Genomic DNA, 26,911 nt, shown 5'->3' with positions numbered 1-26,911 from the left:
AATCAGTTTGGTCTCAGTTTTGGCTTCAATTTACACAGAATAAAGTCAGCTTAAAAAAATCCCAGAGACTAGATCAAGATCGGAACTGATATGCCCTTAATGAATGGGTTTAAAGAACCCCAACTCTGATGGCTTTTATTAGAATAATCCTAATATAATATTCTTGCAGTTATGTCCCTCTTCAATCTTTTAAGTTTTTTATGACAGGTACAAAAATCAAAGTCCTGCTGAGTCCAAGTGGTGCCAAAAGGCTGATGCTACCCTAGTGCATACCCTAAAGAGTCTCACCTTTACTCTTCCCTTTACCTACTGGACCAAGAGAGGCAGCTTCAGTGTTTTCAAAGCACAGTGAGAGAACTTCTTATTTAACTGCTCCTCTGTCCAGTTTCTCTCAAGGGCCTGAGTTCAGGAATCCTTATGATTAGGAACTGACAATGATTCTGCCCCTCTACTCCGCTTTCTTGAGACCACACCAGGAGTGCTGCACCCAGCTCTAGGGTCCTCAGCACAGAAAGGACATCAACCTGCTAGAGCGGGTCCAGAGGAGGCCACAAAGATGATTATAGGGATGGAACACCTCTCCTGTAAGGAGAAGCAGAGAGTTGGGTTGTTCAACTGAGAGAAGGCCCCAGGGAGAACTTATTGTGGCCTTTCAGTACTTGAAGGGGGCCTGTAACAAAGACGGGGACAAACTTTTTAGCAGGTCTGTTGCAATAGGACAAGGGGTAATGACTTTAAACTAAGAGAGTTGATTTAGGTTAGATATAAGGAAGACGTTTTTTACAATGAGGGTGGTGAAACACAGGTACAGGTTGCCCAGAGAGGTGTAAGATGCCCCATCCTTGGAAACATTCAAGGTGAGGTTGCACAGAGCTCTAAGAAACATGATCTAGTTGGAGATGTCCTTGCCCATGGCAGGTGGATTGGACTAGATGACCTTTAAAGGTCTCTTCCAACCCAAACTATTCTGATTCTTTGAACTGCATTCAGTATGAAGGTAACCAATTTGAATCTTTGTATTTCAACAGCTGGCCACGCACCTGACAGCTCAGCATTCAAACACTCAGCACTGCATAGCCAAAGATGCTTCACAAGTCTAGCTTAGCTGACCTGGCAATTAGACACACAGTTAAGTGTTGGCCATCAATCACAGCAAAATAAAAATACTTACATGGAAATAATGCAAGAAACCTTCTCTTAGGTAGGAATATTAACCTTAATGCAGCATGCAGCTTTGCTGATAAGCCTTGCTAAATGAACCATGTTTCCAGCATGCCCAAAAAATTCTCAGCCAGAGACCAGAAGGGCCAAGCAAGTTCCAGTCTGGAGTTGACCCATATGATTCCCCATGACAACAAAGGGAAAAATCCATCTCTGCAGACTTCAGTGATCACAGAGTGGCTTGAGATATGGTATCATCTTGAGTTCAGTTAGACACAGATGACTTCCCTTATGAGTGAGTTATGATAACTCATCTCTATGCTTTAGCTACCTCAAGTTACTAATGAATCTGCTCCCCCACAAGTTCTAAAATTAACTTGCACCTCTTCTAAAACCACTGGAAGTACTTCAGCATTCTAGAGTGAGGTTGTAACACCCTGAAAATAAGGTGTTCAGCATCAAAGATGTAATCTTCCAAACTTGCCAGCAGTATGTCACTAATGGCACACTGGAGACCAAGTATAACCAACTCCTTCAATCTGCTTTTGCTTATTTCTCTGGATAAAGAAACTTCTTCAAAAAAAAAACCCCTATCACTAAATGTACATGCCAATCATATTTCCAGTAGAAGTAAGAGTTCCATGACAAAACTTAAAATAAATTTATTAGAAGCACAATCCAGATGAGATTAATTAAGAGTATACAAGAAAGCACCAATTCTGTGCTAAGCTTATCAGGACAATACAAAGGAATACACCTCTGACAACAGATGCTACAGACGTCTCTGCCAAGCAGGAAACACTGATCAACAAATGCTTCACAAAGAGAGGAGCAAGCTCTTTACCTGCTACCTAGGATGAAGAAATAACATTCAGGTATGAGTAAAAAACGGCGTCTTCCTTAACATTTTGAACGTCAGAAACACTAAGGAGCTTCTGTTATGTCACTTCATCAGTGTCTTTGCTAAAAACACATGAGGCTCTTTGGCTCAGTATCACTGTATTGACCTCCTCACTTGAGTCCTGCCTGGTGAAGCAAGAAGAGACAAGAGTGACACAATTTGTGTTTTACTGTTACCCCCCAAAATATTGCTGAGATAGCTAGAAGACACTCATGTGGAACCACTAAGTGCTCGCATCTGATCAAAACACAGTTCAAGGAATTACGCAGTTTCCTTCTCATACAAAATTCAGTGAGCAAGAGAGAAACCTCCTTGATCCACAGGGGGAAGAACCCTACCCCCCACAATCATTCTCTAAGAATCAATGCATTTGCCAAAACATCTCCTCTGCCACCTTCATCATCATCATCATCATCATCATCGTGGCTGGGCTTTGCGAACGAAGATCTGGGAAGGGTTCTACCCACCTTTGTTACAAGCGCGCTGGTGGCTAAAAAGGCCAATACAAGATAGACACGTCTGGTTGCAAAAGGCACAGCAGAAAGACTCCTTAGATGGTAAATTCTGCAAGGCACGATTCTTTCTGCGTTGCCTTTTCTCCTCAAGAGTGATCCTGCGTGCTTTCTCAAAAGCATCAGCATTTGCCAAAACATCTTCTCTGCCACCTTCAAACACATGCAGAAGCCTCCTCTGTTGCAGGGATTCAGCTTGTCCCCCATGTTGGTAGCATGGAAATACTTCAGACACGCCCATTACCTCTCCCAACAGCAACATGAGAATTTCTTCTACAGTCAGTTTTCACTAATGGTATTCACAGACTCAGTCAGCAAAGGAGTTGGCAAGACTCACCCCAATTTCACTTTGTACCTTCTGGAAAAGCTATGAGTAACAGGAGAGGCAGCTGCAGCTCCAAAGGGTGGAACACAGAAATGGCCAAGCTGCACCTCTGACCTCCCAGCAGGACAGGGAGAGGCAAAGGCCAGACCATGGCCCAGGTTTGGCAGCACAAGGGGGTCTGAAACACCTCTGACATTCTGAAAAATCAAACCTGAATCACAGAGCAACAGGGCTGTGACTGACAACACAACAGTAAGTTTGCTGCCATCCTGGTGGGCTTCAGGTTGCTGCCATGAAAGCAAGCTTAAATAATGCCTTTAAATATAGATCAAACCAAAGAGTGCTTAGCAGTGCATTGGTCCCCGTCCCAGTAACTCTTGTTTCCTTTTGTTTCCCTTTTCTCAAATTTGCCAATAAATACCACAATAGAATCTAATTAATGCTCACTAATGAGTGGGAGACCAATTGCTAATCCAAAAGAATTTGGTTATATGCAAGTAAGCAAACAAGTTAATGTACTATAAACTGTGTTTTGTTCATTTATTTTGACAAATATGGTTTGCTTTTAATTATGATACTTCCTAGCAGACTACTTTGCCTACTTTGCTGGTTTGCTGAACTCTCATTGCCATTATGCTTTTCCTCAAAGCTATTATTAAAAAAAAAAAAAACAACAACAAACAGCAAAACAAACTCAATGCAATAACAAAAAAATCCCAAACCAACTGATACACCAAACATTGGCTCCCCCCGTCACTAGAAATTATAAAGAAGTAGTAAAAGATCTCAAGAAACTTGCTTGATGGATGCTGCATCTGAACTTCCTAGTGGGGAAGGATCCACCACTGATACTTGATGGTGCTGGAGAAGTTTTCACTTCAAGCATCTTTCTAGCAGGACTAACAGCTCTTTGCAGAACAGATTTGGTATCTACCTGTGTTCCTGATTTTCTTAAGCTAAAGATGCCCACCTGGACTCAAAAGGAGACCCCTTTCTGTAAAGTAACACATTTCAACATTTTTCTCTGACTTTTGTTAGAGATTTGACCAATTTAAGTCTTTAAATAGGTTTAAGCAAGCTCTCTATCATTGGGAGTTTCCCTATTTCTGCCCTGCATTCCACCACTGCTTAGAATATTACTTAACTGCTGAACTTGCCAGAAGTGGCCTAAGCCAGTAACACACAACATTTCTGAAAACATTCAGCACTTTCTTTTTTAAGTGCGCAACAGGCTTTTTTGGATTGTCAAACATTGGTTTAAAGGATACTTTCTTATATTGAACTACTGATTTTAGCTTATTTGGTTTTGGTTTTTTTTTTTAAAACCAAAAGCAAGTAGTTCCGTCCGTAATTACAAGCTTTTATAGGACAGTGTAAACCCTGACCTTTCTCATGTTGAAAGCACAAACCTTTGTCTCTTAGGTGAGATGTAGGTGAAAGCTTGCACAGACAAACTATCAACATTAGAGATTGGGTGTGCTTTTTCAGGATGATTGGCCAGGCAGCAGGTAACTACAGGGAAACTGCCCATCTCCTGGGTTTGGCTCCTATGCTATGAAAAGACTGTGGTCTGGACTCTGGAGCTACCAAACAAGCACATAATTTGGCACATAGCCTTGCTGGTTGGATGAGGTGTCACTGCCAAATGAAAGAAGTAGGTCACTTCATGAAAAGCTGCCCTATGACAGCCTCTCAGTTAGTTTCTGAAGTGCCAGTCAAATACCAAACCCAGCAGACTCCTCATTCCTAGATTAGTGGCTACAAAGAGCTAAAAAGGAAATGGGACCTCATGACCTCTTGATTCTCAGGCCACAGACAGTCCTGCCAGACCATAGCAGAGTTGGCTTGGTTATAGGAAGTAAAAAAAGGTGGCCCATCCAGTTTGTTAGGAAGCAGCATTTTCTCCCGAAAGGGTGAAATACTTTCAATTGTTTCCTGCTATGACCACCATTCAAAGCTTAAAGACTTGTCCTACCACCTGCATAAGTATGTTCCTGACTGATGGGGAGAAACCCCATCAAGGCAAGAAGTAGGGGATAAGGCAGTTAAAGAAAGTAAATAAAAAAAGGGAGGTAATTTGCAACACCTTCTCAGGCTGGAAGCAGGGTCAATCTCTATGAGAATGTAACTGGAAGACATCTGGACAGTAATTGCCTTCTTGGATGGTTTTAAAATATGGAAATAAAACAATTTGAATAACTCAAAGGCTTGAGCACCTAACAGATCTCAGAAGCAAGATTAGTTGCTACTTCTTCCTTTCTTGAAGGTTTTCAGAATTGCATAAGCAACACTGCAACCTATCTTTAACTGGAAGTCACCTATTCCATGCAGAAAGGAAGTATTTTGCTCTAATTGTTCTCCTATTCTACATAAGCCAAGTTATTCCTTCTTCCAAATGGAGGTAGTGTATCCACTTGGCCCATCCCTGGCTGCATCCCTCTATCAGCAGCTGCCAGCCACAGGTGCTAGGCAAAGACTGGTGCATCACGAAGGCAGTAGCACTGTAGCTACCTGGCAGCTGTCACAGCAGATTATCCTCTTAATTCTCCTTTAAGTGCAAACAAGAAAAGCTCTATCATCTCCTTCCTGCACATACCACTTTCCTTTCATGGATGTTTCCCTTCTGGACAGTGCTTCAGATTTCCAACACTCTACTTGCTCCCATGCCTGCTGTTTATATCCCTCATCCCTGCAGCAGTATTACCTTCTGCTCTGAGCCAGGCCTGAGCCCCAGCTCTGTGTTCTAAGGATATCCTTGTGCCAAAGACTTCAATCCTACTCCACAGCCTTTTCTGTGCTATTCAGAGAGAGGTATCTGACAGCTGTTACTGGTGTCTCGGCACTGGACACCCAGAACCGTGGAAAGGGCTTTTCCTACCTCATGACTCATCTGTAGGCAATACAAAAAACCCCACCTGTAGGCAATACAGCAGCAGTAGGATAAGGACTACCCATCAAGACAGCTTCTGACAGACCACGGCCCTACACACAAGTCCACCAGCTCCATTCATCACTGTGCCAGGGCACAGACTCCCTGCACAGCACCGATGCCAGAGGTATGACTTTGCACTGTACTGCAGATTGGTTATCCACGTTCTTCCAGGTAACCAGAACACTGCTGTCTCCTGCTACCCAACCTTGTAAGAGGGAACTCATTTAAGGAAGGGAGCAGTAAGGAATAGCTGCCCCAATTCAACTACTCATGGCCAGCAAAAATTATCTAAAATAACCCAACCATTTAAGACTTTGTGGCTCTAATCCATGTTAACATCCTATAATCACAAAACCGAAGACCACACATTCATTCCCCTTCAGCATGATGGCTTTTTCACCTTGTCTAAGCCATTCACACCACCTAACAAACCTCAACCTCCAGCCTCCAAGGAGGCTATTGCAAGGTTTTTCTCCAGGGTTTGCTCACATGAACTCTCCTGTGCTGATTCCCAGGTAATTCCAAGGCAACGTTCATCACAGCCTCCTTTGCCAAGCTCAGAAAAACTTGCTTCAGTCTCAGCTTCGAAAACATTGCTTGCTAGGGCTCCATTCCATACATTTTTGCTACTCTTCTGCCTACTGTGTTCACCAGCTCCCTGGCAAGGTCTCTGGGGCTGTCAGGATCAGAGCAAACTGAGGGTATCACTAAAGGAGCCTATCATGTCCTACAGACCAGTTCACAACTGAAATAAAGAACAGGCATTTCACAAAAAAACTGCCAAAATTCAAGTGCTGGAAGCCACAGGTAGCATATGACAAAAAAGATTTCTCAAATTTTTTGAGGTGAAGGACCACTTTCCCTTTGGGGAGGAGGGAAATTATAAAATGTCACTGTCTTGTCCCCATCTGTCCTACAATGACTAGGATGGACAGGCATACTAGAATTAAATTTTATCTTTACAAGGCCAGTTGGCAATTGGGCAGATGTGGTTTTATTATTGCCACTACAGCCTGCTCAACTTCACCTCCCCAGTGCAGCCAAAAGCCACCAACCCACTCCTGAGGGCAGGTCACCTTCGAGAGTGCCCAGGCACAAATAAACAGTGCTGGCCTACAGGACAACAGATTACTTGAGCCTATAGAGCGAAATGTGCTATTCGCAATTTTTGCCACCAGAACTGGGAGTGCATTTGATCTGAGAGCCTCAGGCAAATCCCTTCTCCTCTCTGCATCTCAGCTTCCCCGTCCACACAGCCTTGCAAAGTCTGACATAAGACACTGCAGAAATGCAGAAAGTCACTGAGCAGAATGGCAAGACGAGAGCCAAAGAGACACGATCGCCTCAGATTTTCTGAAGATGGTTATTTATTCATTCTCATAGTGTTTCAGGAGCACTGAGAAGCCTTAACTGTGATAAAGGTCCTACAGTTGCCAACTGAGTATTTGCTTTAATCACATTTGATGTTGTTCTTAAAGCTGCCTGCCAGCTTCTGGAGTCATTTGATTATATACAAGTATTACTTCAAAGCAAACAAGCAATGGATACATTTTTATTTGTTTGTTTCAGTGTTTATAAGTGATATTTTTTTAGAATTTGCAGCGTGAAGGAAATGCAGAGTACTTATGTTTGGATCTAATTTTCATGAAAATTGAATAAAAACAGAAAAATACCAGCAACCTAAGTCCTTCCTACCCTGCAGTAATTAAGTTCCCATGAAGTGAAAAAAAAAAAAGAAAAAGAAAAAAACCCTTGCTAGTCAGCCAACTTTGTTTAAGATATATTTCATAAATCAGCCGTGTTCAGCTTAAATCAGCACAAACGAACAGAGAAGCAGAAGCCTTGAGGCAACTGTTCAGACACCTAAGAAATGACAGCCAGAAGTCAAAGCCAGGGAACGAGGTTCGGTTTGAGGGGGTTTTTTTTATTAAGTTTTTTAAAGAAATTCAACTTGACTCATTATAAAGGCAACAAATAAAACAGGCAGGATGGGAATGAGACACGGAAGCGGAGAAGAGCATTGCTCAGTTGGGGGAATCCAACACACACTGATGTGTAGACCTAGAGGACTCAAACACAAGCCTGTCAGCACTAAAGTGCTTCTGCTCTGGCCTGAGCTGACAGAAACCTCAGGGACTGCACAGCTTGTCAAACAGAGAGAGGGCATGCTGTACACTGAGTCATACTGCTCATTCCTCCCCTCCTCCTCATGATCTATCCTTGAGAGTAAAAACAGAAAGAGACAAAAGTTAGTGTCTATTCCTGAGAACAGTAAGGGAACAGCTAGACTCCAGCAAACCACCACCTCCTGCTGATGCAAGGCTTGGTAAAGAAAGGAAAACTATGTAACTGCAGGACCCTTGATATACACACGAAAAACGAACATCCATCCCCAAATTCCTTGACATTAGCCTAGCTGCAAAGACAGAATAAGATCCAACTGAGATTCCCCAAAATGTCTTAATCTACAAGACTGCTCAGAAGAGCCAGTGATCTAAGCAAAAGGGAAACACCCATCCTTAAAAAATCAGTGATAACCTGCATTGAAATAAACAGAGTAGACTGAGTAATTTCATCTCAAGGAGAGCAATCCAGACTTTCAGTGCTTCAGCTAAATTCATATGGGCACCATTCTGGAGATGTCATGGAAACCCCTGAAACAACTGCTCAATGAGACAGGGAAAACAATATTCAGAAACCTTCAGTGTGTTAGCTTGAGCAATAATGCAGTTTTGAAGTGCCACTATCAAATCAATAGTATTGCTTCCTTGCTCTCTGTGCTAGGCACCCAAATCCAAAGGAAATACTGTGAACTCAGAGAAGGCTGAGAGGACTGTAACAACAGTATTTTGGATGTAGAGAAGCTTATTTGAAGGCAGACTGAAGACTGGATAGCAGACTTTAGAGATGAAATAAAAATGTAAAATCATGACTAGCAGAGAGAAGTCATAACTTCAGTTTCTTTCTCCTTGGTCTCATAACAAAGGGGAATTCAATAAAAGCTACAAGTTACAGAACAGATAAAAACAAGATAGTCTCAAAAATGCCTAACTAGACTGCAGAGCTTGAAGCCAGAAGCTGTCAAGGCCAAAAAAGAGCAAGAATTGCCCCAAAGCAAAACACATTTATATGATTAAAAACATCAAGAGATTTAAGAGTGTATGACAAAATAATCTTGGTATAAGGTATTTAACTTCTGGGATAATCCCTGAAAGGTATTGTGAGACAAAGATAATTACAAACCAAAACATCATTTCTCCTTTTATAAATGGTTGGCCTTGGGAACCGTGGATGTAGGCACTTGATTAGATGGACCAAAAGCCTGGCAGCTCCATGGTCAGCCTGTTTTTAAGCTTCATTGGGATACAACACCTTTAGTGCTTGAAAACAGTGAATTTTTTTTCTGAAAAACACTAAGTTAAATAAATATTTTTTTAAAAAGGAACATCACACAATCTTAAATTCAAACAAAAATCACATTATCGTATTTGCCATCTTCTGTCTGAGGGCACAACTGGACCAATAAGATCCACAAGATGAACAAGCCCTTCCTTCTTAATGCATGTCAGTAACCATCTTAGCTGCTCAAGAGGGTACAGAAACCGTAATATTAAAAATTATGTCCTCAAAACATATCTGATTCTCAAGAAGTAGAACTTACTTGCTGTTCTCTAAAATAATGTTTTATTTTAGCAGTCTTAAACCCTGCCAAATTCCTGTAATGTTTATAATAACAAACAATACACGCTATCAACACCATATAAAATTAGTTACTTTCAGTGCAGAACCTACAAACCAACCTATGTAAGAAATTCTTAGGTTAGAGTTTTCAGGATTTTTTGGTTTCGTTTTCGTTTTGTTGCTTGGTGGGTTTTTATATTATTTTGAGGGTTTACTCATTAGCTACACAAAATATTCATCCACACAACCAATTTTCCATCTGCAATTGATCAAATTGATCAAAAAGAAGCTCAGATTGGACATCAGGGAAAGGTTCTTTACTGAGAGGGTGGTTGGGCACTGGAACTGGCTCCCCAGGGAAGCTGTCACAACATTAAACCTGCCAGATTTCAAGGAGCATCTGGACAACACTCAGCCATATGGTTTAGTTTCAGTGTGACGAGCAGGAGTCGGACTGGATGATGCTTATGGGTCTCTTCGAACTTGAGCTATTCTACGATTCTCCACATTGCACCCTCCAGCACTATAAAACACCTTCCAGCAGGGGACTTAGAGCCCACAACCACGGGCAAGGGGAGAGACTGCCTGTGGAGGAGGTACTGCAGCTGTGGTCCCTGCTCATGCAGTGGGGCTTTAAAAGTCTTCTCTTCCACAGAACTCCTGAATAATCTCACAAATCAACCTTCACTCCTGTGTTGGGTTTGCATGGCCAGGTTTTCGCAGGGGGGGAGGAGGGGGCTACCACAGTGGCTTCTGTGAGAAGCTGCTGAAAGGTCCCCCCAAGTCCAGCAGAGCCAATGCCAGCAGGCTCCAGGATGGACCTGCTGCTGGGCAAGGCCAAGTCAATCAGGAATGATAGTAATGCCTCTGTCATAACATATTGGAGGACCCCAGGGATGCAGAGACCCACCTGCAGCCTGTGGAGGAGCCCTATGCTGCAGCAGGGAAATGACCAAAGGAGGCTATGACCCCATGGGAAACACATGCTGGGGCAGGCTCCTGGCAGGGACCTGCAGACTCATGGAGAGAGGAGCCCACGTTGGAGCAGGTTGTGCCTGAAGGATTGCACCCTGTGGAAGGGTGAACCACATTGCAGCAGTTCATGGAGAACTGCAGCCCATGGGATGGGCTTATGTTGGAGGAGTTTGTGGAGAACTGCCTCCCATAGGAGGAACCCCACGCTGGAGCAGGGGAAGGACTCCAACTCCTCTCCCAGAGCAGCAGGAATGACATGTGATGAACCCCCCCTTCCTCATCGCTGTGGGGGAGGAGGTAGAGCTAGAAAGAAGGAAAAGGTGTGGGGGAAGGTGTTTTTAAGATCTGTTTTTACTTCTCATTATTCTGCTCTGATTTTGTTAGTAATCAATTCAATTAATATCCCCAAGTTGAGACTGTTTTGCCCGTGATGGTATTTGGCAAGTGATCTCTCCCTGTCCTTATCTCATGAATCTAGTTGTATTTTCTCTCCCCTGTCCTGTTGCAGAGGGGAGTGATAAAACAGCTTTGGTGGGTACCTGCCATCCAGCCAGGGTCAACCTATTACAACTCCCAGCAGCAGATGTCTTTTTTCCCCCCTTTCTGCTCCTTGTTAGTTTGCATTTGCCTACAGAGTCCCCTTCTCCACATACCCCCTGCTCTGGGGGAAGCTCACCTTCTGCACCACCAGCAGGGTTCCTAAGGAGAACACTGGTCAGACAAAACACTGGAAACAACTGTTTTTGTGCTTGCATCAAAATTAAAACCACATGGATTTTCCACCATTCTGTTCAAAGCTGAATGTCCTGAAAGTATCCAAGTTTCTTCCCCAGGCACATGCTGCCAACTCCTCTGAATATTGGTGGACAAGCTGCCTCAAAGCATAAGAACAGTAACAAAACAGCAAAAGAGTGAACTGTTTTTCTTTTTGCTTTATTTCGGAGTTCACGAAATGTAAAGGCAGTTGTTCTCTGGTCAAAAATGGTCTTCCAAGCAAGGCGGTCACCTGGCTCCAATGGAACCATTTCTTCCCCCCTCCTCCACAGTTGCCTTAAATCAGTGTTCAACAGCAGATTGAGAGAAGCAGCAAAGTAAGCAAAAGGTGACAAGTAGCTGTTTTTAATATGAAAGGCTTTTGCTGAAGCACATTAAAATACTAATTCAAATGCGGGATAATCAGCATTTTTATAAGATTTCATTCTGGTATGGGCTACTTCTGTCAAAAAGCACTGCTGGCTATGTGGTCCTACTAACAGAGCAAATAACTCAGATGACTTTGCCACAGACCTAATGCCACAATGAAAATATATTGAAATTAAGTATGTTTTTGCATATACTTTGAAAACAAAGGAATAGTTTCTGATACAATGACAATAATGCTAATAAGTTAACACCAAGACACAAACAGCAGTCAGGTCAAATCTTTAAGTCACTCTGTAGGAAACCTAGATATGAGCTTGTTTTAGCTCAGAGTTACACTGAGACCTCATATGGTCCCTGCTAATGAAATGAGAGGAAGCAGTAGTATCTGCTCCCACCGTAACAGCAGGGAAACCAGATTGCAAGGTTCTTCTGCTAATGTGAGTTACTATAGTGTTGCGGAAGCTTTGCACTGTTGCAATAATTGCAGATTTAACAGGCCTTTTCATCCTTCTCACCTTCAAATCCTCTCTCCCTCAGAACAGCTTAGTGCTGCCATCTACTTTTTTTATCCTAACAGGTTTGGGTTTTTTTATCCTATCAAAGTTCTTAATAGACTAACTCACCCTCTAAGACAACACTCCCTCAAGTCTTTACAGTTGGGTCTCCACATTTAAATGTAGTCCAGCTCATCGCCAGGCAAAGTTAAAACCAGAGAAAAGGAAATACAGAATGGTATCCAAAGTCCTTTTAACACTAATTTACACTTAAGCCCTCAAATATTAATAAAACCCCACAACTCCCTCAACTCAACCACAAGATATCTTTTACAACCCTTGGAGGTATTAAGCTAGTAAATTCAGAGATGACAAGGTGGCAAAGACATAGGTCTTTATCTAATCATCTGGACAGTTCTGGAAAGCAAATTTATCTAGCTAAGGATGTAATTCAAAGTTTCAGTCCTAGAGAATTAATAAAATTCTTTTATAGGTCATTTATTTGCACAGACACTAATACTGCTGGAAAAAAGAAAATATTTCCTGGCTAAAGGATATATCATTTGAATAAAGAGGCTGAAAAAACACTGAGGCAGTTTACTAGGAGACTTCCTGCTGCTGATCAGGCAGGAGCTAGTCTTGATTAATTCTCCATCTCATTTTTCATTGCAATTATTTTAAGGTCTGAGCAATCATTTCTACACAGTTCCCCAACCACCATTTCTTGAGGTTCTTCACCTTATTTTACACAGAAGGAAGAGTGTTCAGACCACAGCACTGCTCCCACTCTTGTCTTCCCACAAATCCCTTGGAATAAGGGCACGCCAGAGCATCTTCTGCCTTACCACTGACAGCACACAAGACAGGCAGTGCATCCATCCTCATTGTGAGCATCTGCCCAGAGACTGTGCTCCAAAGAACTACTCTGTAGGCTTGTATCTTTGCCTCCCTTCATCCCAACCTCAACCCCTTATCAACCTCCATGGATAAGGGTCAGATTCTCAAAGAAATCACAAAGTCACTCTGTGCCCTTCATCTGAGGTGGAGGTCTCTGCGTGCTTCACCCTAGTAAGGTGCAGCTTTTTGACCTGAACAATCTGAAGAAGAAAAAATAGTTCTGTATTTCATCATTATCCATCCTAATGACATTAGCTACTTTTGGCAAGCAACAGACACACTCTTGAGTAATTGCCATCTTCATCCAGACGGCCACAAACACAACATGAGGCCCTAACCACAGGTCCAAGAGCTGCACTTACGCTGGGATTCCAAATTTCTACTCAAATTATTCACAGCATTCCCATGCACACGCAGACAGCATCCTGCATAGGGAGGAAGGCTTTTACCCCTGTTCTACCTACATGTCTCAGCACAGATGTTCAGGTCCCTGCCTACATTTGGAGTTTGGTCTCATGTGACCCCAGGCCTCTGCTGAGGCTGCAAACAAGTCATGGGGGCTCTGGTGGAGTGAATATATTTGTCCAGAGGAAATTAATCTAAGGGAATTAATCACATTTTATGTGCTGTATCAGGCTGATGAAGGTCACACATCTGACCTGGGACAGCCCAACCTTCAGCACTGATGTCAAGTTCACAAGGAAGAACCCTGAAAACTGGCAAGAACAGGTATTTTCAGAAGCATATTTTTTTTTCCTTCCTGCAGAGCTTTACTTCATAATGGAAGATGGATGAGGAAAAATTAAAAAAAAAAAAAAAAAAACACCAAAAGACACAGGTTTTAAAATAAAAATTCATTTCCTAGCTGTCATTCTTGGATTTTGCATATCATGCCTTAGCATTAACTGCTGCCAAACACAAGACGTCAGGTCCATCTGGCAGATGTACACTTCCCTGGCTGCCAAGTGCTTCCTTTAGATCCAGGGGCTTCACTATTAAGTATATTCACAAATTCCAGCTTCCTAAATGAGTAGGGCTTCTGAACAGTAGCCTCTGCTTCCAAGTGCCCTGGAAAAGGGGAGCAAAGGTACACTGCAATCATCCAGAGCATCTGCTCTGCTTGTGTGGTAGAGAGGGCAGTTTCCTGGTAACCGATGGCTATACCAGCTGTGGGAGAGCTTTAAGGAATTCCTTTTTCTCCAGATTATCCCTCAGTAAAATTAGAAAGTATTTAGGAAGCAGAGGGGAAACCCAACCATTCAAGCTGACATCATTACTTATTTACATATAAATACAGCCAGGAAATAAGCATATGTATTTATATATAAACAAAAAAGCTATCTGCACAATGTTTCATATAGTGCTTTCCCATCCAATATTTACTACTTTATTCATGACTTAAGAAAAAAAACTTTTTCCCAAGAAACTGGTGATAAAATGCCCTCTGGTGGGCGTGACTGCGGACCTCTACATCAACAACCACCTCCGAAATAGTTCAGAGCCTTCAATATATTCTTGGGATTACTATTTTTAATAGAGTGAGACAAAGCACACACTTGCTTTCCAGAAGAAACAGATACACCCCTGACTAGCAAACCCATGTTTTACTGCTAAGTATCTCTAGATTAGAATCATCTCAAAGTTTAAAAAAAACCTATTAAAATAATTTTAGGAAACATGACATGTTTTAATGTTCATTTCACCTTTCTAGGATACTTTTTCCTCTTCAAAAATATGTAATTAAGAGAAACAGAAAAGGAAAGTGGCATTAAGTTCTGCTTTGCCTCAGCATAACAGAATCTTTGTCGACTGAAATGGAGAAAGGAGGGTGGAAAAGAGCAGCATTTTCAGAGCTTATGAATCATTTTTGTCCTGTTAAAGCACCAGGCACAACTAGGAAGGCAGCTCTAACTGTACAGGCAAAAAATAACAGCCCTTGTTCCAGAAGAGTTTATTGGCTAAACAGAAAAAGCAAAGATGGAAAAAACCCCCCTCAAATATAAACTGAAGTTAACAGGATGTGTTTTATCCTTCATATGCTCAATAATTGTGGGTGGTGCTTTCACTAATCTGAAATGCGATATATCTAAAAAAAAACAGAGCTGAAGGTCTAAGGTGCAGTGACAGAAGAGAATGCAACAACTTGGGGGCAGAGTACACAAACAGCTACTCTGAGAATATATATATATTTAAACCAGACTGCTTCCAGCCAAACTGGAAGGGAAGAGCTACCAGGCAGATGGGACTGCAAAAGCCTGACCCTAACACAGCCAAAAAAAGCTGCAGTTACACACAGAACTCATGATGACCCCACATAGTTTCTAGGGACTTTTTTTTTTTTTTTTTTGGTCCAACAGCAAAGTTTCAGAGTTGCAGCTAAATAAAAAGGCAGAGCAGAACACTCATGTCACATGAAGGAAAATAGAAGAACTGCACTGCTTTCCAGAGTTCCTCAGAACATCTTTGTGCTTCTATTTCGTGCAGGATATGGCACTTTTTCTGTTCACCAGGATGGTTAGAAATTTGCTTCCAGCTTCCACAGTACAATTTGCAGTTAACTGCTGCTTTATGCCAAGAATATTTGCAACTTTGATCTATATGTGGAATGCGAAACATTTCTGTCTTTTTATAGATGTTTCTGGGCAACAAAACTTTTCTTGTGAAGTTGTTCCTGGGTATAAACAATTATACAATTTAACATTCATGCCCTCCTTTTCTGCCCTCAGAAAGAAAAACAAAGCTGTCAGAAAACATTAATTTATTTGACATGTGCCCTTATCTGAGTCCTGCACCCCTGCTCTGTATAGAGCTCCTTCCCTCTCTAGTGGCAGCCAGGTCACATATCAATGGGTAAGCCTGCTGAGGGCTTGGCTCACAGTTTAAGATTTCTCTTTGCCCACCCAGAGATTCAGAGTTACATTTACAATTTCTTCTGAAGACAGAGGCCAAGGGTTTCACAGAGCAATGCTGTCACTTGGTGTTCTACTGTATAAGCTCTATCACTGCTTCATGATCATCATTCTTGCAGGCATCTCTAGGCATTATGTTGACTGCAGCTACAGTGAAACATATTTGTCTTATTAGAGAGAGCAAGCCAAGATTAAATGGTCTATTTGTAACATGCACAATGCCCATGCTCCTAAATTTATGCCTAAAATTAAAAGTAACAGTTTATCTAGGTAAAATTAGTACTGACATTTCTTGAACCTTATCCTGATGGTTAGTCCTGGGGAGGTTTTTTTTTTTCATCTTTCAATTTTCTAATCAAGAAGATAGCTCAAGGTCGTACAGTTCTGACTGCTGTTAAATTCACAATTTTAATGTAAAAATAAGATGCTTCTACTCTGTTTTTAGGGTAAAACTATGCTCTTAAGCAAACTTAGAAATGGCTATAGTCAAATTCAAGACATTACTGTTCTACTTAAAACCATGAACTGATAGATTCTAATTTTACAAGATAATATTTATACAGGAAAGACTCATAATCTGCTGTCAGATGTGACATCATTTGAGTAAGTACCTTGAGGAAATTTGAGCCTGTTCATGTTTTTCTAAAGTTGAATAACTGCCTGATAAACAGTATGGCCGGAAAATAGGAAGGAAATAGTTAACCAGGCCTTCCGCTCAGATTACATGCAGCAAAAGTCTCATCAGCCCACTGGCTTCTCCAGATGAGAAGCAGAGAGGTACCTAATGACCTGATTAACCATCACCTCAAGCAGTAGATGCCTGGGCTCAAGCTGCACCCAAATTTCCATCATAAATTAATGTTTAAGCTTCTCAATCTGACTCAATGGGATGTCAGTCTTGATCTTAAACCAGATCACATTAACTATGACATCAGAGCACTGCAGCTGCATGAAGTTCTTTAATAAAGGTGCCAGCATGGCACAGGGGGTTGGGGTTTTTGTTTTACTTGTATTATTTCTGAAATACAATATTTCAATAACTTAGCTGTTGCAACAATAAGATTTATCTAAGAACAGTTTTTAGAAGGCTTGAAGAATTCTGCTGTGAACTGTTCAAGTGTGATATTGAAACACTGAATTTAAGGAAAACTTGCTTCAATTTCTTTTTTAGCAAGAACATACCCTACACACACACAAATGGGCTTTCAGAATTTCTGAGACAGAGGAAAAATGAATAAACCAAAATAAACAGTATTATGGCAGCAAGTGAACCACAATTCTCCTCTTCATTTTTGACTGCAGTTCTGCATCCAAGTACCACTTTTAAAGTCAGTCCTGTATTTTAGGGACTTCAGGCAAGCCTTATTGTTTCCTTAGTTCCTATACCATTTCTATGCTCTGCTTTCTCCTCCTATAAATAACAACTCAAATATCAGTCACAACTTCCCACTGCCTTTTAGTTCACAGAGAGATAAGGTTCTGATGTTGCAGAACTCTTAACTGCCCAGAAGTTTAATCATAAAATTACACACTTTTCTTCCAAAGGAAAAAAAAAATGTATTAGGACATAGGCTTTACTTTGGGGGTTTTGATAAACTTAAAAAGAAAAGGTAGAACATTTATCTAATATTTGCAGGATACCAAACATAACTTCATTTAACTGCACAGATTTGGGTCAAGGACAAATTTGGCCCATTCTATAAATACAGAACTGTGAGGGCAAAGAAGAAAAGAGTTATTGAAGCACCTGGATTGTACAAACCAGAGACCAGCAAATATTGTCCTCCCCCTCTCTTCCACTTGCTGTCATCTACTGAGATTTGCAGACTTTTTCTTCGACCTCAAGACCTTCACAGTTGAATTTCACAAGTGATTTGTTCCTCAGGGTAGAGAAGCACTGTGCAACATCAGATACATATTGGAACATGTCAGCTCCACAGGTGTTAACTAGATCAGGATTTGGTCCACAGTTCAGTAGCTCTTGTGACAATTCACACATCAAGATCAACTGAGAGGTTCCCCAGGAGGTCCCATGCAGCCACAGCCCACGCTCTTATGTGCCACAGGCAGCTTTTAATCAAATCTCATTACATTTGTTTGCAGTCTTAAGGCTCAGACCTCGGAAAGCAAGGAGGTGGTTTTTACTTTTAGTCTTGTACAAAGATCATAAGGAATAAAATGCTGGCACGGACAACCAAAGCCTCATGAATTCTGAATTTAAGAATGGGCAGAAGTGTAAAAGAGATAAGAGTTAGCACACCAGAGATAAAACCCAACTTTCATTTATGCCTATGTAACATTGATTTCTATTAACTACATATGTGTAACCGGGGGTAACATTTGATCTGAAGCCTAGTACCTTGATGTCCAGCTACTGTACAACAGAAGCAAAAAGGTAACTACAAACATTTGATTGATGTTGCCTGCAAGCAGGGCATTGCAGAAGGCCCTACCAGCAATTCATATTGACAAAGCCAAGATGGGGCATGGCAAACCTTGCCACCAGAAGTAATTGCACAAATATTTGGAGTGTTGCTAAAAGAAAAAAAAAATTATGACACTGGGGAAAGGCAACACAAATCCACAGACCAAGAAATAAGCTTCTACATGCAAATACATGCAAGCTTCTCCCAAGTTAATTCTCCTCTTAATGGAATATTGATTGGTATGCTCAATGTTTAGAAATGTGAAACAATGTGGGGGAAAGAAGGAACGGAAGACATACTCAGAGCAGTGACTTTTGTTTAAATAATACATACTTTCCTCATATGATCAGCCAAAAATAGCATAATAAAGAGGGCAGTGCAGTATATTTAACATTTTGCCTTGTCTTTTATTAGCAAGTCTGTCAGAGATGGCCTGGAACTGTTAGCCACGCACTTTTTGCACCCTTCTACAAGAAGAAAGTACATAATTTCTCATAATCTCTCACCATATGACATCACTAGTACATCTGGTACTTCTCTACTCCAAACAGGATGGACTGCAAAGTGTCTGTGGTAGTATAGAGGCTTTTCAGATGTCATCTATGTCCTGGGATAAAAATTGACAATCTATCAAGCTGTTTGTGAAGCTGAGGGGAAACCCACTGTTTGGGGGGAAAGCAGAGCAGTCCAGAGCCACAAAGAACATTTGGCTAAGCTTTATTGTGTCTACTCCTATTCCGAACTGAGAAGGGAGAATGAGGAAGAAACAAGTTACATCTTTGAAGCAGCTAGTTAAATGAATATTCCATTTTAAAGAAAACCCTTAAAATATAACCAATGCCATAAAATCAAGCAGTCACTTACTCCAATCTTTCAGAAATTTCTATCTACTCCAATGACTACTGCCACCTGTACAATTTCAGAAGAGTTTCTTCTGTCCTTTTCCTTCTGTTGTTCATCTCCTTCTGAGACATCTCTTATAGCCTCCAACTTGTTTTACTAAAACAAGCCATTCAAGAACAGGGCAAAAGGAAAAAAAATCCCAAACCAGAAGAACCAACTTCCACTGCCATCAAGAGTTCCTAGCCCCGATAATCCAAGCAACAACCTCATGCTAAACAGTTCTGCTGACCCATCCCATATTAAGGATATACTTAAGAAGAGAGACACCATCAAGAAGCCATTTCATCATGTATAGGTCGATACAGTTGAATTAGTTTATACAATTTACGTACACATATATTTTTGTCCTTTGCTGCTCATACTGAAAACACAGGAAACCTCATATAGAATTAGCAGCTTCTGTCCCCTGCTGCCTTTCCAAACTTTATGAAGGGTTAAGGAATAAGCTCAAAAAGGCATTGCTTAACTTTATTCTGCAGCATTTCATATAGTTTCAAAAGCATTTTCCAGACATTTATATACCCGACAACATTTTGTAATATGAAGTGTTCCAATTTGGCATTGTTCCACCCTTGGCAGGCAAGAGACAATAAAAATCAAGAGTAAGTGAAAAATGAAGTTTTTGAAGTGTACAATATGTTCGGAATCATCTAATGAATTCAGGTGCTCAACAAGCTACAAATCAACCAAACTTTGCAACACATATAGATTTCAAAGCACAGGTAAACACAGCTGCATCCACTTTAAAGTTATTCCATGTTGTGTGATTATTGCGATGAACTTCCTGAACTCCTTCACCTCTCCTTTTGATCTGGGGTTTACCTGTGGCTGGAAAAACTAACGGCATTTAAATTCTTCTCCCTCTAATTAAGGGAAACAGCATGGTTAAGCCTCAGACTGAGAAAAGAAACTTTTCTTTGAGTAGCTACGGCATGCTGCGATCTGCAAATCCACCAGCATTGCTTTTGCAGACCAAAAACAAAATCCTACAACAAGGTCTGACAGAGCATATCTTAGAGCAGAATTATCCGATTTAAATATTAATTACTCATCAGCATGGACTTTAGGAAGTGTCTGAAGCAAAAGCCGCTAAATCACACACTCTAAATCCAGGATTTCTGATGTCTGCATTGTCATGCGGATCATGGTTGTGGGGTGGGATTTTGGGAAGGGAGGGCTTTTTTAAAAAAAAAAAAAGAAAAAAAAAAAAAGAGTGAAAACTGATAATGAGCCTCTTTCCAAGGTTTGAAAATACCAAGAGATGTATCAATAGAGTCCAGCTCAACAAATTAGGCACATCTTGAGTTTGTGTGCTGCTACAGGACACTGTTATTGGCTCAGATACCTCTGTATCAACTTGAGGGATTCTTCACAGTATCTCTCAACTACACTGACAGTCCAAACACCATGACACACCTAACAGTTTTTAGTTAACAGCAGTGTTGCAGAGGAATTTTATCAGTGCCAGATTTTCTTGCAAACTGCTGCACTGAAGGAGTTCCAATGCACACCTTGAGATATAATCTGGTTCTCAGTCAAATTGCATACTACCTGTATTTATGTAGTCCTAAAACTGGAGGCTAACCCAAGAAAAAACAAACCTGAAGAGAAACCCAGGCATTTAACATCATACATCACATAGCATATCATAATGGACAGCAGGGAATTAAGCAAAAACACAAAGCACAGAACACTACAAAAGCAACACTGAATTTATTTTAAAATAAGTCTTTGTCTACAGCTTCAGCAGATCGTTTCACAGAATCAGTATTATTACTGGAAGCCAGCACTATAAATTACCTGAAATTTAGGACCATCAAAAACTAAGTGTTTTTCTGATGTTAATGCCAATTATGGCCAAAATCCAGGTGAAGAATATTTGAAAACCTAAATCTAAGCATCACAGATAAAAAACCCCAAAAAAGCAGGACATAAAAATTAAGCAAAATGGTCCCACGTTCCACATATTCTAATCCACAATATAAAATTATTTATGGAAGAGTGTGACTAGGAATTCAGTTACTGTCATTTATCAGATGGTCAAGACAGCACAGAGGTAACTGGTTGCATAACAACAGCACTAGGAAGGTTTCTTGGGGCACTGCTTGTACCAGGTCCGGTTTCACCGTAACAGGTAAACGATGCATATTCACACCCTATGAAGCACATTGACTTGTAAAAACCTGACAGAAAGGCGTTCCCGTAAGAGATTTCTCATCTATTTCCCTTTAATGTTTCTCTTTATAACTGAGGAGGAGTTCTTTGTACTTCTGGTAACAAAGGAAACATAGAAGTGACAGAAGCATGTCAAAGCTGTTTATGTGTCATACAGCCTCACACTCCAAGTTGCTGTTGGCAGTTTACTTCTTGAGAAGACAGTCTTCAGCCATCACATAGGAGCTCCACCTTCCTACAAGCAACTTTATGGAAGAGTTAACTGCATGAAGGGATGCTGAAATCCTTCCCCACACTGTGTAAGCCAAAACAAAACTAGAAAGGAAATTTAAAAAAAAAATGTGACAAAGGGTTAATACAATAATTCGGGTACCCGCAGGTATATTCAAGGCAACAGTATATAATTCATATGTTTATGGGCTTTAGGATATAGGTTTTACACAGTTTCTTCTGTGAAGAGGTAAGTACATTAAGAAAGTGATTAGATACAGAAATCACAGAATCTAATGATACTGTGTCATATTTGAGGTTATTGAATCAGCATACTGCAAGAACAAATACTGCAAAATGGAAGATCTGTGGAGGAAAAAAAAACCTGAAGGACCAAATAAGTCACAAACCGATGCTGAGATTTTAGCTAGGTAAGTGTCTCACAGCACAAAGAATTAGTGATCTGAAAAAGATGTGGACCTCAGTGTTGCACTACGAAGTTGAGGCTCTGCGAAAAGAGCAGCTTTGGGATCAGGCCTTCAGGTGTCTGGGCTCCCCAGGTTCGTAACCTTTGGCAGCAAATCCAAGTGCATCGATGGAGTTAGTGGACAATCACTACAAGAACTTCAGTAATGCTATGCTCAACCTAAAGAAGGGATGCTAAAAAAGTTAACAAAAATATTAAAGACACCAAAACTTCAAAGTGCAGCAATAAACTCCTAACCATTTTTAAGATTAAAAAATAAATTGCACAAAAGGGCTACGATGTAAGGTATAAGGGTTAAACAAGATGGGACAGCCTGGAATTTCTCCCTCCATTTGTAGATCCAGGGGTACTTTTTCCTCCTAATGCTGTGTGTGAGTTTCCACCACAGCACACAAAGGCTCTACACAGAGAAGCTAAGGAAACACAAGAATTTTTTTTGGCCCCTTAATCTTTTTCATTTCTTTTTGCTGTGCTTCAGAAGAACTGGGTCCATCAGGTTTTGGAACTAAATTAAAAGGTCAGGAAAACAAGTAGGCATGGACAAGACTGAATTGCAGATGAGCAAGGAGGAGCAGAGAAGCAGCATTGGGATAAGTGCCAACAACTGCAAATAGTTACAGTCCCGATTCTGGTGGCTGCTCAGGCAGTGCCGAAGCCGAGCAACTCCCTGTGACACCAGAGATCACAACCTGGGAGAGAGGGACGCGTGGGAGAGAAGCAGCATCACTGGAGAGACGATCACAGCAAATGTGGGCATAATGAATTCTCCTCACAAACATGCACTAAAAGTGATAGCACCAGATACAGTGCTCAGTAAAGCCCCTCTCTCCAAAAAAAAAAAAAAAATCACATTTAATTCCTAGATCCATGCCTTCCTCTTCCTTCATTGAGAAGATTTCCAGCCAACATACACACTATATACTTTTTATTATTGTTTGAAGAAGAGCAGCAACCCCGGCAGCATGCTAATCTAGAAGCCAAGACAAAACAGAGGTGGGTACTTTCTTCCCTCAAGATTTCTGCTCCAGAAAAAAAAATGCACAAGGGTTTGTTCCTGCACACCAACACTTTTTGTTTTGTTTCAGCAAGACTTTGACAAAATCTAATTCACTGTGCCATGTATGTAATATATTGGGTACCTGAAGTATGACCATCACTCATTAGAAATGTAATTAAAAAGTGACAAAACTAGATCCCCCCCTCCTCAGCATGCAGATGAAAACCAGTAACCCTGCCTCTATTTGTAACCATGACAACTATAGAATATTTTATTTCGGTAATATAATTCACACTGAACATTTGCTCATAGGTTTTGTTGTTAAGGGAAAGGTTGACACACTGTGCACACATTTTATAAGCTACCAAAGACAACAAATACATGAAACTCAGGCAGTTTGAGACCAAGAGCCCAGTTTGTATTTCAGAGTTCATTTAAGACCCTCTACAGTAAGTGAAATGAACATGAACAAAAATTCATCCAAATTAGGTGTTACAGGTCATTACTTGCAAGTCAACTGCTTGGTATGACGGGATGTTTTTCTGCTTTTAAATAAATCACAATGATACCCTCATATTTTCAAAGAGGTAGTAACTCAAACACCAAACTTTAATTTTCAATTAAAATACCGCAGGAATTATTAGGAAATATCAATGTGAATATTATGGAAAAAATATCTGTACAAAACAAGGCAATGAAAAACGTAGTTTACATATGCTGGCTAAGTCTTATTCTGGATGGGTCACTAAATTATTTGCATAGCTCCCATATTTCATCTTAAATTGAAGACAACTTCCATAAATACACACAATGAGAACAGGTTATAGGAACAAAAAAAACCCCAACCCTCCACATTATTCAAAGAAGATTAAACAACCTCCTGAGCATAACTAAAGTTTGACGCAGATAAATGTCAGAGTAAAATATTGCTGTACTTTATTTTTCTCCACATGGAGAAAAAAAAAGAAAGCCATTCGCAGTTTAAGCCAGAATACAACAATATTAGAAAGACACACTGTTGCTTTGGTTTGGAGGCAAACAATAATAAAAAAAAATAAAGCTTGCTGGAATATTATCCCCTTTCTCCCACAGATCATATCTTTCAAGAAGGATTTAAAGTTTCAGCAGATTGCTAATTATAAGAGACAATAATACTGTTATCTGCAGTCACCTTAAAGCTACAGTAGTTTGGGTTTTAAGTACCTCAAAAGAAGAGCCTCATAAATGTGTTTAAATCGGTGCAAGAGACTCACACGTGCCTACACATACACACTTGCTCAGCTGTTTTAAAGACTATCAGGAAACAGGAAGTTTCTTCATTTATCAGAAATATGCTCTATATAACCTTTCATTTAAACAAGTAATAAGCCTGCAGCAAACACGCATGGCTTTTTCCTTCATTGATGGAAAAGTGATTAAATCCCCCTTAATCTAGTTACCAGAACACTCTATTTTTTCTCTGCAGTTTTCTTATACAATAACAAAAGATAAGCAACCAACTACAAGGCCAGGGCTCCGTTATTTTTGGTGGTGGTGAGGAGATAAATCTGTCTCCAGCGTTCTAGGAATATTTTCAGTTTAATAAATGAGACCAGAGGAGAAAAAAAATAATCTCAGAGACGATGAGCATACACTGTTTATGAAGTGTATGACAAACACCACCTTCCATCCCCAGAACTCCCTTCCTTCAGACCCTTCACCACCCTCCAGGGAGGCACAGGGACCCAAACCCAAAATCCCGGGGACCACAGATCTGCATCCTCACACGCACGACAAGGACAGCTCGCCACATCCACTCAATGTCAAAAAACAAAGTAGCTTTTCCTTCTCAGCCTAAGCGAGACCTTCCGAAAACCGGTACCCAAGGGATGCGCCTCTGCGCTCCGAACGGCACCAAGGCAGCACTTGGGCTCAGAGATAAGTTAAAGGAAAACAATCCTCAAAAAAAAAAAAAAAAGCATCAATGTAAAAGCACAGCAGCAGCCAAACAAACCTCACACCGGTGAGGGCATGTCACCAGCGTGGGAAACGTACGAAGTGCTTTAAAATATATATGTACACATATATATGTGTACATATATATTTTAACAATATTGCGCCGAGAAGTTCCTCGTATACATCACGCGTGGGGATATGGAGAAATAAGAAAGACGGAACGGGAATGCATTCCAGGCACAGGGAGAGGACGGGGCTGGCCGAGGCGTTTGGGAAGCAGGCAAGGAGGGAAGCAGTCTGCCTGCGGGGTGCGCGCCGATCCATTCCCAGCCAGTTTCGGGGCGGCTCCGGGCGCGGGCCCGGGGGTGGGATGGAGGATCCACTGGGACAGCCGCTCCCAGCACGGCGGGGGGATCCGCGGGAACATCGCTGCCCCCGGGGCTGGGGGAGGGGGGTTCGCGCGGCCGCCGCCGCTCCCCGAGCGAGCGCCCGAAGTTGTGGGTGCGCGGCGGGGGCGGGGACCCCCACGCCGAGACGAAAAAAAAAACGGAAAAAACCCCAAACCCATCCCAGTAACATTCCGAGGGCCCGCTGCCCCCAGCATGGCACCCCCCGGGCAGCAGGAGGCACGCAGGAAGTTTTTAATGCGGGCAGCGAGCGCAGGCGCAGGGCAGCCCCAGCCCGGCGATGCCCCGGCGCGGCGGCTCCGCGGGCGGGCGAAGGGGGCTCCGTGGGGGCGGGGGCAGCGCTGACCGCGCCGCTTACCTCCCTCCGCGGGGGCGCAGACGGCCGCGTCCTCAGGCGGCGGGAGGATGCGCGGCGGCGGCGGGAGGAGGAGGAGGAAGAGGAGGAGGCGGTGGCGGCGGCTTGTGCATCGCAGCCCCCGCCGTTAACGCAGAGCCCCGCGCGGCTGCGGGCGCCGGGAGCCGCGCTGGAGGCCGGGCAGGGAGGCGCGGCGCGGCGGCGGAGGCTGCTGCGGAGCCGCGACCATGCTCCCCGTCTGGCCGCCTTCCCCTCACCTACTGCCCGCTTTAGCCGGGGAGGGAGGCGGCCTGGGCGCCGGGGCGAGGGGCGGGCCGGGCCAATCGCAGCGGCGGCGGGAGGAGGCGGTGGAGCCCGGCCCGGCCCGCCCCGTCCGCCGCGCCGCCCCCGCGGGAGGGAGGGATGTGGAAGGGAGGGAAGGGAAGGCGGGCAGCTCCGGGCCAGCTGCCGCCGCCCCGCGGGGCCGCCTCGCCGCGCTGCCCCCGCCCGGGCGCAGGTGCGGGCGGTGCCGCCGCTGCCGGGGCCCCGCGCCGGGCGCTCCCCGCGGTCCCCCCGCGCAGAGGGGAGAGCGCGTTCCAAAGGTCACTGCGCTCCCGCTCGCTGCTTGCGGGAAAGTAGCGGGTACTTGGAAAGAAATACTGCCCCGCTTTTTTAAATCATCCCTCTCCCGGGGGGGGGGGGGGGGGCGTGATCCCAGGCCTCTCCGAGTGCACAAGAGTGTTGGAATACGTTGGTACCATTTTCTCCCAACAATACTCTTTCTCTTTTTTTTTTTTTTTTTTTTTTTTTAAACTTTTTTTTTCTAATATCCATCGTGTCTGGAGTCACTAGAGATTTTCCCCGTGGAAATCTGCATCTGTCTCTCTCTCTCTCTCTTCTGTATAATCTTGTATCTGCGTGTGCGGCTTTGTAGGGATCTCTCTGATGTGCACACAAGCTGCATATGCTGTAGTTTTAAACATAGAACACTTTGTCTTTCATATTTCCTGTAAGCATAAAAATAAGCTTAATCAACTTCTTTTCTCCTCACTTTGCCAGTTAAAAAAAATAATGCATCTATGCTCCAAAGTGTTGGAAGTGAGGCAG

The 26,911-nt window shown here is 42.4% G+C and overlaps 1 protein-coding gene across 8 annotated transcripts in view; it reads right to left on the bottom strand.

Annotated features, from left to right (window-relative positions):
- KLHL29 (kelch like family member 29) overlaps positions 1 to 26,219 on the bottom strand; it is a 392,255-nt gene extending 366,036 nt beyond the window's left edge. For 6 of the 8 annotated variants that reach the window (XM_064650632.1, XM_064650631.1, XM_064650637.1 and 3 more), the window contains exon 1: positions 25,829 to 25,964. The gene's annotated coding sequence lies outside the window, so the exon portion shown is untranslated. Of the gene's footprint in view, positions 1 to 25,828 lie in introns of all 8 variants that reach the window. The other 2 variants (XM_064650633.1, XM_064650638.1) reach the window with 2 other exon arrangements.
- Positions 26,220 to 26,911: the final 692 nt, after the last annotated feature.

This window comes from Pseudopipra pipra, chromosome 3 (assembly GCF_036250125.1).
Source record: "Pseudopipra pipra isolate bDixPip1 chromosome 3, bDixPip1.hap1, whole genome shotgun sequence".
Taxonomy (NCBI): Eukaryota; Metazoa; Chordata; class Aves; order Passeriformes; family Pipridae; genus Pseudopipra; species Pseudopipra pipra.
Note: the sequence above shows the minus strand (reverse complement) of the source record. Positions and strands in the feature narration are given on the sequence as shown.